Raw genomic sequence first — 12,635 nt, 5'->3', positions numbered from 1 at the left:
CACTTCTTTTCCAACAGCCAGTTCAGCTACTCTCAAGTACTCACTTTATTTGTTGCCCAATATTTGGAATCCTGGTGATGCATTTTTTGGGCCATGGCCCTTAGCTGTGTATCCCGAGTTCCTAGAACAGTGCCTGACACTTAGTGGGTGATGTTTAATATTTCTTGAATGAAAGAATAAATTCAGGCGTTTTTAAAAACCTCATAAAAAAATCACTTTGACCAAATAAAGTGATCCAAATAAAAGTTAGTCAAAATGAGGACTTTTGCTGTAGACAGTATCTTATTTGGTTTACACTCAGTCTCTTTGATAAATCTTTGCTTTTCTCTCTCTTTTTTTTTTTTTAAATTTATTCAGGGCTTAGTTTAATGAAGGGTGAAACACGTAATCTCTAAGACACTCTTCAGATCTCTGAATATAAATCTTATGGCTAATTTTTAAAAAATAAATCTTTGCTTTTCTCTTCACTGGACCAAGAGTGTTGGACAATTTCTGAGCAAAGGGGAAAAATATGTTTTTTGCTTAAAGGTGCTTATAATCTGATATAACATAAATCCCAATAAATATGACTTTGCCAATTAGTATGCTTTATAAGTTTGATATTTCTAAATGGGAGCTATAGACAAATATTATTAAATCTTTTGTTTCATAGTCCGGCTATATTATTCGCATTAAAGGAAATTTCATCTGCTTAGAGAAAACAAAATAGGAGACTGCTAACCCAAAACATTTTCACAGGTGTAATGAAAATTATGGAATTACTGGAGACTGGATTTAATCAGATTGTGATGGAATACTTGGCAGACAGTATTTAATTTCTCCTTAGCGCATTAACTATTACAGCTTACTACATTGAGAGAAATGACTGTATAATATAAAATTGACAGTCATGATAAAGTATAGAACATCAAGTTTTCACTCCTGCTCCCTGGTGCTGACATTCAGGTATTGTTAGTTTCCTAAGTGCTTTAAATTATATGATAGAGTGGCTGCCAAAATACTTGAAAGGAGACTAAATAGAGGTAGATTTAGTGCTTCTAATTTGGCAGTAATTTCCTAGGAATGTGGATAGCCTATTACCAAGTTCCAATAGTGAAAATCCAAAGGATTTCCAGTGCAATCTTTATGTTTTGAATAATGCTTAGTTGTTGAACTAAGATACCATGTGCTCCTGTGATTGTCTTTGAGTTTGTGTATTGGATAATCCTTTAGCATAATAAATCTAGGGAGATAAATTAGCTTTTCTTTTTAGCTCTTTCCTAGAAAAAATCCCTAGAAACTAGTGGAAAGATTTACCAAAAGATTAATGAAATGTGGCTTGATCCAATTGTGTAACTACAGTGCTAGAGTAGGTGCTTTTAATGACACTTTTTTGTCCAGTTTCCTTTGTGTCAGCAATGAGAGTTGCTATGCAGAACTTCTAGACTCAGGACACTGGAGGTAAATAGGCTAAAATGCAGAGTTGCTCCCTTTGCTTTGTTAGATCCAAGCTGTCTGGGGCTCTAGAAATTAATCTTTTTGTTCAATTTGTTTACTTAATGTTTCCTCTCTGTTTGTACTATCTACCCATTATGTGGCAATTTCCTTGAGGGCAAAGACTGTCTAGCTTAATCCTTATGACCTATAGCAGAAAACCAGTAGGATTACTGGCTTCTTAGGATTGAATTGGACAGGCTGGTATTTTAACTTTCAGTCTGGTAAAATCAAAATCTAGGGAGATAAATTAGCTTTTCTTAACTAAATACATCAATGTGGATTCTTAAAAATTGTCAATATTTTTTTCTCAAGGCTCTTAAGTCAGAAGCATGATGTTGTCTTGGGGCTGACCATTTCTGTATCCTGGGAACGATTCCTTTGTGAGCATTCTCTGTCATACAGGTGGGAATCAAGTCAAACCAGGCAGTATGCATTGAGTACTTATTATGTGCTGGCACTGTTCTAAATGGTAGTAACTTAGCCTCACAACAACCCTATGATATAGGTACTAATACTATCTTCATTCTACAAATGAGGAGACTGAGGCATAAGTCACACATGATGAGTGAGGGATCTGGGATTTCGAATTGGAAGTCCGGCTGCAGAGTTTATATTAACAGACGGTCTTAAATACCCCGTCATATATCTTGGAGTGGCTCCTAACAGTACCAAAGGAATCCAGAAGCATCTATTTCAGACAAGGATTTTGAATATTGTGTTTTATAACACAAAAAGCTATCCCATGGAGGAGGTTCTGTCCCTTCAGAAACCATAGGCATGTATATATCTATTTACTATGGAAGGCAGAATAATGGCTACCCAAAGATGTCTATGTCCCAATCTCTGGAGCTTGTGGACTTGTTATGTTACACAGAAAAGCAGAATTAATCAGCTGACTATAAAATTGGGAGATTATCCTAAATTGTTCAGGTGTGCCCAAGGCAGTCACAGGGGTTCTTAAAAGAGGAACTGAGAGTCAGAAAACCAGTCAATGTTAGAATCATGAAATTTGAGAAAGACTTGACCAGCCATTGTAGGCTTTGGATGGACGGAGGGGCCCACGTGCCTAGGATTATGGGCACCTCCTAGAAGCTGGAAAAGACCAAAAAATAGATTATTCCCCTAGAGCCTCTGGAAGGGAATGCAGCCCTTCCACATTTTAATTTTAGCTCAGTGAGATCTGTGCCAGACTTCTTACATACAATACTATGTAGCAAGGTAATACGTTTGTGTTGTTTTAAGCCGTTAAGTGTGTGGTAATTTGTTACAGCGGCAACAGGAAACTAGTACACTCACTTATTTGCCATAAGTGAGGAGCTGACAATTTCTCAAGTGGGCTGGGAGACCTGTCTCCCAGTTTGAGGGCTTTGTCACTGATAGAAAGTATGAGAAGAGTCTCTGTGTCAAGGAGGAGCTGCCCCAGAATTGTTTTATTCAAAAGTTAATTCTAAATTTATTGAGAGTATGCCAGTGTTGTGCCATGTTTCTTTATAATTGTTTGAATGCTCAATATATGAACATAATTCAAGAATGAAAAAGTAGAAGAGCATACAATGAAAATCATGTATTTGCTTTTCATTTGCTTCTTGAGACTCCAAGACCAGAAACAGTATTTAACTTTTGTTTTTGCCTGACCACCTAGGATTTTAACCTGTCACTTAGCTCTCTAGTTTCTGTCTTCAGAGGCATCACTGAAACTAATAACTGTGTGTCCTTCCAGAGGCATTTCATGTCTATATGAGCGTGGGCTGATGTATAGTCTTTTTCTCTTGCACAACAGTAACATCCTAGACACATGGCGCTTTTGCACTGACTTCTATCTGAGATTCAGAAGAGTTTTCACGGTAATGAAAAATAAGCAAAACAGAATGTTAATGGAATTGGTGGGAACTATGCATGATTCTTCACATTTCATACAGGAACCCCATAAATTAGAATATATCCAGGGAAAAACAATTAGGAAGGATATATGGTTCACTCAAAGAAAGGTACTCAAAATGTTTATTTAATGAACTAATGAATAAACTTTAAGTGGCTGGATAGCCAAGCTAAGATCCAATTCCTTGGTTGTGAGCCTCTCGCAGAAACTTCTGAGGAGGAGAAGATAAATACGTCGGATCTGAGTTCTGACTGAAACTTGGCTCTTATCACAGAGTTTAGGCCTTTTATTTTATTTTAAAAATATCTTTATTGGAGTATAATTGCTTTACAATGTTGTGTTAGTTTCTGTTGTACAACAAAGTGAATCAGCTATATGTGTACATATATCCCCATATCCCCTCCCTCTTGAGCCTCCCTCCCACCCTCCCTATCCCACCCCTCTAGGCCTTTTAAACCTGCATGGGAATAGTAGAAGGTGAGGGCAAAACCAACCTGTCAATTCAAAGTGTATCTCCATGAGCTGGAGACTTGAATATTCTTTTGGCAGAAACAGTTCTCTTGTTGAGGAAACCACAGGAATGGGGTTGTTGGCTTTATAATTGCAGAGCTTAGCCCATAATTAGAAAAGTGTATGTTTGAAGAGCTGTAGTTCTCAGTAACTGAACTGCTCTCTGTGACAATGTTGAAAGGTGTTTATATTCTAGCCAGAGCTGCATGTCTGTAGACATCGTGCCTTGTAGATAATTTCTTTTTCCACATGAGAATTTGTTACTACAGATACAGAAACAGTTACTTATGCTAGTGGAAATATTTTGTGTGTGTTCATTTTTCCCAAGTGAGGTTCAGTGATAGTTGGTGATGATGAGGTGAAATACCTTAGGTGGTCCACAGCTGAGCTTTGGAAAGGTTAGAGACGGGAAGATGACTCTCTGCCCCATGTCTCGGACTGGCTTAGATGAGTGATGGATTTTATGGCACTCTGGGATATAGCAATATTGCTTTAAGGTCCACGTGACAATGTATAGCATGAGACTGGGGGAAGGGCTTTTCACCCCCCTTTGGCTCAGAGCCCAGCAGCTTTCTGGCATTAGAGGATTGGAAGCATCTTTGGCACAAACATTCGGATTCTCACAATGGGCATCATCTGCAGTGCTAGCTGGGGATTCCTTGAGGAAGCTTTGTAAACATGGTCACACATACATGCTCACACACACCATCACATTCTTACGTCTATTCTTTATCTTTTATACAAACTGAGGTGTACTAGAAATACTGTTTTGCCCTCTTGTACATTGTCTTATATCTTAAAGAAGAAATTGTCAGCAAAATAAAAAGGATTTGGGAGTTGATAATGATAATAAAGTCAATAACATTTATTGAGCAACTACTATGTGCCAGTGATATGTGCTTTATATATGTTTGCTCATTAATCTCAACAGTTGCCCAACAGAGGTTTGTAGGTACCTCACAGGGTAAGGGGCTTCTGTCCAGAGATGTTTTCAAGCAGAGGTAGGTGACCATCTGCCCCAGACATTGTAGAGATGATTCCTACTTTGTGGGTAAGTCAGAACCAGTGATTGCCAGATCCTTTCCACATGTGAACACTCAGGATTCCACCAATTAGTGGTCGAGTGCAGGCTTGGGTGTTTGGAGTGTTCGGTCATGTTCGTCAGGGACCGGTTAAGATTTGAGCTTCTCTCTTGCTTCCGCGTAGTGGTTGGTGCGGGTTAGAAGTGATGTGGGGAGTTGCTGTGTGCTGCTCTTGTGAAACTGAATCAGGCTCAGAGTGACCTTGCTATGCCCTCTAGACAGAGTGTGTGGCCATGGTTAAGTCAAGTCACTGGGCAGATTGGTGGCTCCATCTTTTGTGTTTTGAGAACTCTGAGGCTTCTTCAAGTTACAAATTTGCACCTAACCTTTTAATCTTTTCTTTAGCTTCATCTCTGAGCTACAGTGATGGCTTAAAATGACAAGTTTAGGTCATCCAGATGTCTCATAGTACTGCTGGTATGACAGCACTAAATCAACGCTTGCTGAAAAATAATTTTACCAGAGAATAATTCTTTATGAATTCTTTATTAAGAATTTAATAAATTAAAATTAATTTCCTGATTAATTCTTCAGTGATTTATTTGTCAGGAACCATTCTAAATTCTTGAAAAATAACCATTAATCTTTGAAGGGAGAGTCACATAAAGACATCAATGTTATGTTGGAGATAAGAGCTAAATGTGGCAACATAGAGGAAGAATGACTTTTCGGGATGGCAGTGTCATAGTGGCAGGCATGGTTCAACTTGGTTTTGAAGGATGAATAATTAGAATTAAATGAATCATCAAAGTTTAGGGCTGACTCTGGGCAAAACTGAGACTTTGGGGTCCTGTTTTCTTGCTGTGTTCTTCTTCCTCCCTGCTTGATGTTTCTTTTGGATTGTGCAGTTCTGTTAAAATCTTCCTTTTGGGAAAAGGCCTGTTGTTAGACATTTATACCTCTGTTGAATGTTAATAGCTGTCCTCCCACTATAGAGCACATGACTATTAATTCCTATCCCTAATTATGATATGGAAAAAATTTGAAAGGACTATACTGAACCCTAAGTTCCTAAAGGAATTAATAGGCATCAGTAATTCACATGAGTCTGCTAGGAGAGGAAGAAAGATGGGAATTATATCTCCCCTGGTGTCCCTAAAAGCCCAATGCAGATCTGCTCTGTGTAAGGTGAAGTATCTAAGAACAGGTGAAGTGGCAGAGAACAACTGAAGTTCTTCTGATGATGCAAGTGTGAAAGGCTGATTTACTAAGTTAACCAAAAAAGTCCTTTCATGGAGTATATATTATGAGAAATTACTTGAGAACTGTGTAATGCCCAGTTTGGGCAATATATATTAGTAGAATTTATGTCTTAGTTCAGCAATAAACAAAACCAATTTGTATATCATCACATATTAAAATATTTCTAATTATATGGCCTTATGTATGGGTTCTTTTTTTTTTTTTTAATGGTAGGTTTCTGCTTTTAAGATTTATTTATTTTTTTAATTGATTGATTGATTGGTTGCTATGTTGGGTCTTCGTTTCTGTGCTAGGGCTTTCTCTAGTTGCGGCAAGAGGGGGCCACTCTTCATAGTGGTGCGCGGGCCTCTCACTATCGTGGTCTCTCTTGTTGCGAAGCACAGGCTCCAGACGTGCAGGCTCAGTAGTTGTGGCTCACGGGCCTAGTTGCTCCGCGGCATGTGGGATCTTCCCAGACCAGGGCTCGAACCCGTGTCCCCTGCATTAGCAGGCAGATTCTCAACCACTGCACCACCAGGGAAGCCCTATGTATGGGTTCTTAATCTTATTAGTGCATTGAACTTTTGGGCAGTCCTATGAAATCTATGGGTTCCTTTGCAGAATAATTTTTTTTTTGAATTTTATTTTATTTATTCTTTTTATACAGCAGGTTCTTATTAGTCATCAATTTTATACACATCAGTGTATACATGTCAATCCCAATCACCTAATGCAGCATACCACCAACCCCACCTCCCATGGCTTTCCCCCCTTGGTGTCCATATGTTTGTTCTCTACATCTGTGTCTCAATTTCTGCCCTGCAAACCGGTTCATCTGTACCATTTTTCTAGGTTCCACATATATGCATTAATATACGATAGTTGTTTTTCTCTTTCTGACTTACTTCACTCTATATGACAGTCTCTAGATCCATCCACGTCTCAACAAATGACTCAATTTCGTTCCTTTTTATGGCTGAGTAATATTCCATTGTACATATGTACCACATCTTCTTTATCCATTCGTCTGTCAATGGGCATTTAGGTTGCTTCCATGACCTGGCTATTGTAAATAGTGCTGCAATGAACATTGGGGTGCATGTGTCTTTTTGAATTATGGTTTTCTCTGGTTATATACCCAGTAGCGGGATTGCTGGATCATGTGGTAATTCAATTTTTAGTTTTTTAAGGAACCTCCATACTGTTCTCCAGAGGAGCTGTATCAATTTACATGCCCACCAACAGTGCAAAAGGGTTCCCTTTTCTCCACACCCTCTCCAGCATTTGTTGTTTGTAGATTTTCTGATGATGCCCATTCTAAGTGGTGTGAGGTGATACCTCATTGTAGTTTTGATTTGCATTTCTCTAATAATTAGTGATGTTGAGCAGCTTTTCATGTGCTTCTTGGCCATCTGTATGTCTTCTTTGGAGAAATGTCTATTTAGGTCTTCTGCCCATTTTTGGATTGGGTTGTTTGTTTCTTTAATATTGAGCTGCATCAGCTGTTTATATATTTTGGAGATTAATCCTTTGTCCGGTGATTTGTTTGCAAATATTTTCTCCTATTCTGAGGGTTGTCTTTTCGTCTTGTTTATGGTTTCCTTTGCTGTGCAAAAGCTTTTAAGTTTCATTAGGTCCCATTTGTTTATTTTTATTTTTATTTCCATTCCTCTAGGAGGTGGATCATAAAAGATCTTGCTGTGATTTATGTCCAAGAGTGTTCTTCCTATGTTTTCCTCTAAGAGTTTTATAGTGTCCGGTCTTACATTTAGGTCTCTAATCCATTTTGAGTTGATTTTTGTGTATGGTGTTAGGGAGTGTTCTAATTTCATTCTTTTATATGTAGCTGTCCAGTTTTCCCAGCACCACTTATTGAAGAGACTGTCTTTTCTCCATTGTATATCCTTGCCTCCTTTGTCATAGATTAGCTGACCATAGGTGCCTGCATTTGTCTCTGAGCTTTCTATCTTGTTCCATTGATCTATGTTTCTGTTTCTGTGCCAGTACCGTATTGTCTTGATTACTGTAGCTCTGTAGTATAGTCTGAAGTCAGGGAGTCTGATTCCTCCAGCTCCATTTTTTTTCCCTCAAGACTGCTTTGGCTACAGAATAATATTTTTAATGCATAGAATAAAACACTTAAAATTTCAAAGAAAACCGACACCATTGAAGGACATTTGTCAAATTTTTGAAAATTTGTGATACATGCTTAAATAATGCATTAAATCATGATCTAGTACACAGAGTTAATGACTACATAACTTCTAGTAGTGATGAGCACAAATAATATTTCAAGGTATCTGCAACAACTATACTCTGATATGAAAATATTTGAGATTTCTGATGGAGATGAAGTTTTTTCCTCAACAGTCAAAAGGGGAAAGGGAAGTAAGTAAGATAACTTATAAAGTTCAGTCTTCCTCTAAGATGTTAGTTCTAGGTAATTTGCTACCCAGGACAGGGTATAGTCTTTTAGTTTCAAAAGAATTTGAGAAGGAAAATACATTAGAAAATGTATTCCATGTTATGCATATTCAAACCAAACCATAAATCTCACTGTCTAAAATTTCAAGTCTGTACATGGAAACAATGTAAATTTCCAACAACAGAATGATTAAAGAAGATGTGGTATATTTATACAATGGAATACTACTCAGCCATAAAAAAGAATGAAATAATGCCAATTGCAGGAACATGGATGGACCTAGAGATTATCATACTAAGTGAAGTAAGCCAGACAAAGACAAATATCATATGATATCGCTTATATGTGGAATCGAAAAAACTGATAAAAATGAAATTATACAAAACAAATAGACCCACAGACATGGAAAACAAACTTATGGTTACCAAAGAGGAAAGGTGGGGGAAGAGATAAATTAGGAGTTTGAAGTTAACATATACACACTTCTATATATAAAATAGGTAACCAACAAGGACCTACTGTATAGCACGGGGAACTATACTCAATATTTTATAATAACCTATAATGGAAAAGAACCTGAAAAAAATTGTGTGTAACTGAATTACTTTGCTGTACACCTGAAACTAACACAACATTGTAAATCAACTATACTTCAATAAAAAAAGGAAAAAAATTATGTAAACATCATAAAATAGTCCATGGTTTTGTGTGTTTCAAAATTTCAAAATATGGCATCATGCCGTATTAAAAAATTTCAAGTCTGTAAAATTCAGACAAGTGCTTATGAAGTTGTTATCAAAAGGTAATTAAAATTACCTTTTAATAAGGTAAGATTTTAGGATTTGGAATGCAGGCTTTTCTGTCTTATGGTAAAATTGAGATTTTAGTTGAGTTCTCATCTTCTCGCATGCAGAACTGAGGGAGGGTGACCTGCAGAGGAGCCCTGCAGGACCCGTGCTGTAGAGCAGCAGTCCCCAAACTTTTTGGCACCAGGGACCGGTTTCGTGGAAGACAATTTTTCCATGGAGGAGCGTGGGGTGTGGTGGGCGGTGGCGGGCTTTGGTGGTGGTTCAGGCGGTAAGGCGAGCGTTGGGGAGCGATGGGGAGCAGCAGATGGAGTTTCACTCTGCTCTCCCACCGCTCACCTCCTGCTGTGCGGCCTGATTCCTAACAGGCCTTGGACCTGTGGTTGGGGACCCTTGCTGTAGAGCACCAAACCCCCATCTGCTCATGAACTGATCCACTGCCTCAATCTGAGAGTCAGAAACAAAGCAGGTCCTGGACACGGTGGCCAATTTCAGGTGCTTTGCTGACATATCTAAACTAAGCTAATTGAGAAGAAATTTCACATGCTATTTCCGCAGTGAGAACTTTCTTGAATTTCAGCTTCTTCATTTGTCAAGGAGTCCTTGGATTTTGGAACTTTTAGTAGTAAATCTTCCAGATATCTAATCACTAATTGTCAGATATCAGAATGCACTAAAACTTACTTGAATTTCACAATTTAAAATCTTAACTTTAAAAAATATAACATGTAGCCCAGTGTATAAGGCACAAATATTCAATTTAATGAAACTTGTTTGGATTTCTATTTTCAGATTTGGCAAGCTGTATTCACGGTCACTTAAGAAGTAGGATCCAGTGTATTACTGTTACTTCTGGGTGGCTGCGTAGAAATTTATAGGCCTGGGAAAGGCTAGGTAACGAGGATGCTCTGTAAAGAGGCACATTTCACCAGGGAGAAATTCATCCAAGTTGCATCACAATCGTCAAGAAATATATCTACTCAGTCACATGGTGTATTTTTCATGGTCTTTGCTTTATTCATTTCATGTGCATTTTGACTAAAAGGATACATTGTGCATTTTATTATCTCTTATATTTTCCAATAAATACAAACCTGGAATGCTTTTTTTCTCTTTTCCGTTCTTCTCAGATGTGTGATGATCATCAAATAAGAGAATAATTTTGAAATACAGCAGTCCATTTGGGCTGCTATAACAAAATACCATAGACTGGGTAGCTTATAAACAACACACAGTTATTTCTCAGGATTCTGGAGGCTGGAAATCTGAGGTGAGCGTGCCAAGCAAGGTAGGGTGAGGGCTCTCTTTCAGGTCACAGACTATATCCTTCTATGGTGGAAGGGGCTTTGGAGCTTTCTGGAGGCTCTCTCATAAGGCACTAATCACCTCCCAAAGGTCTCATCTCCTAATACTATCACCTGAAAGGTTAGGATGTGACATATGAATTTTGGGGTGACACACTGTGATATCTGTGATTTATAAGAAATATATATTTGGTCATTCAAATATATATTTCTCATCTATATTTAGCTATGAGCTATATTCCTGGCTCATAGCTCCCCAAACCCTAGGAATTTCATAGGTGCTAAGGATGATAAAAGGTGTCTTTTGTTACGTTAACGAGATGACTTTTGGAAAGCATCTAAGGATGGGGGCTGTTGCCAGGAGAACCAGTCAGGGTTGGAACTTTCAGCGCCCCCTCAATCCCCCACCCCTCCAACCTCTGGGAAGGGGCGAGGGCCTGAAGTTTGAATCCATCATCAAAGCTAATGATTTAATCAATTGTGCCTATGGAATGAAGCCTCCATAAAAACCCAAGAGGACAGGGTTTGGAGAGTTTGCAGGTTGGTGAACACGTGGAGGTTTGGGGAGAGTGACTCACCTGGAGAGGGATTGGAAGCTCTGAGCCCTTTCTCCATACCTCTCCCAGTGCATCTCTTCGGTCTGGCTGTTTCTCAACTGTATCTTTTTTATAAAAAATCAGTAATCTGGTAAGTAAAATATTTCTCTGTGTTCTGTGAGCCACTCTAGCAATTTAATCAAACCCGGGGAGGGAGTCTTGGGAACCTCTGATTTATAGCCAGTCAGTCAGAAGCACAGGTGACAAGCTGGGCTCATGTCTGAAGTGTGAGCGGTGCGGGGGGGGGGGGGGGGGGAGGGAGGAGCCTCCTCCACTTATTTATTTAATTCAATTGTTTATTTAAATCAGTATGGACTCACGGATATCTATTTTAGACTTTGTGTTCTAAGCTAACGCTATTTTATTTATTTTGTCGCTCAAATTGTTCCCGCATTTGGCCATTGGGAGCTCTTTCCCTTGGCTCCTGTTTTCCTTTTGACATAGCCCCATCAACGTTTTGTTTTTTAGTACTTCTGTACTTTCTGGCACTATAAGATTCTCCAGACTTATTTTATATATTTCTTGCCCCAGTCCTAGAACCAGCCATTTCTCCAAGGAGCCTTGGTTTCTTTTCTGAGTGAATAGCATTAGAAACCAAGATTTGCATGCTAGGTGTGCTTATCATTACTGGGGTATTGTCACTTCTAGGTCTTCTCTGCTGATGGAGTAAGGAAATATATGTGTATACATATTTATAACATCTATAAATATTTCTATATGTAACCATATACATCTATATTAAGCTAAACTTGAGGTCATACTGATATCTCCCATTATAATCAGTCACTAAATGGGTCATCCCAGCCTCTTCCCCTTGTTCTTCTATAACCCGCCGCAGCAACATTGAGAAACCAGGCTCCCACCATCTGCTATCCATTTATTTACTGTTCAGTTATGGTACGCATGGATAGCAGTATCATCCTATGGGAAATAACTTTATTACTGTACTCTGTACTCCTATGGGAAATAACTTTATTAATTTTAGTACAGTGCTTATAAGCACTTCCTTTTGCCTTTAGTCTTGTAGTCTCCACTCATTTCTAAATTTATTTGGGTCAGCACATTTCCCCTCTCGACTCCCCTTCATTGAAGTTGTTTCATATACAGTATTTGTAATACAGTTATATTCTCTTATCATAGTTTCATTCCTTCTAGAGATCCTCAGACCTTATAAATGATTAAAATTTTTTTTTATACATTAAGGTTTACTCTTTGTTCTATAAAGTTCTATGGGTTTTGACAAATGCATAATGTCATGTATCTGCTAGTACAGTATCATACGGAATCGTTTCACTGCCTGACAAATCCCATTTGCATCACCTATTCCATCCTCCCTGTCTCCCTCTGAAAGCCTTGGCGACCAGTGATCTTTTTA

The sequence above is a fragment of the Balaenoptera musculus genome, chromosome 3, assembly GCF_009873245.2.
Source record: "Balaenoptera musculus isolate JJ_BM4_2016_0621 chromosome 3, mBalMus1.pri.v3, whole genome shotgun sequence".
NCBI classification, from domain to species: domain Eukaryota; kingdom Metazoa; phylum Chordata; class Mammalia; order Artiodactyla; family Balaenopteridae; genus Balaenoptera; species Balaenoptera musculus.
The sequence above is the reverse complement of the archived record's forward strand: the minus strand, read 5'-3'. Positions refer to the sequence as shown.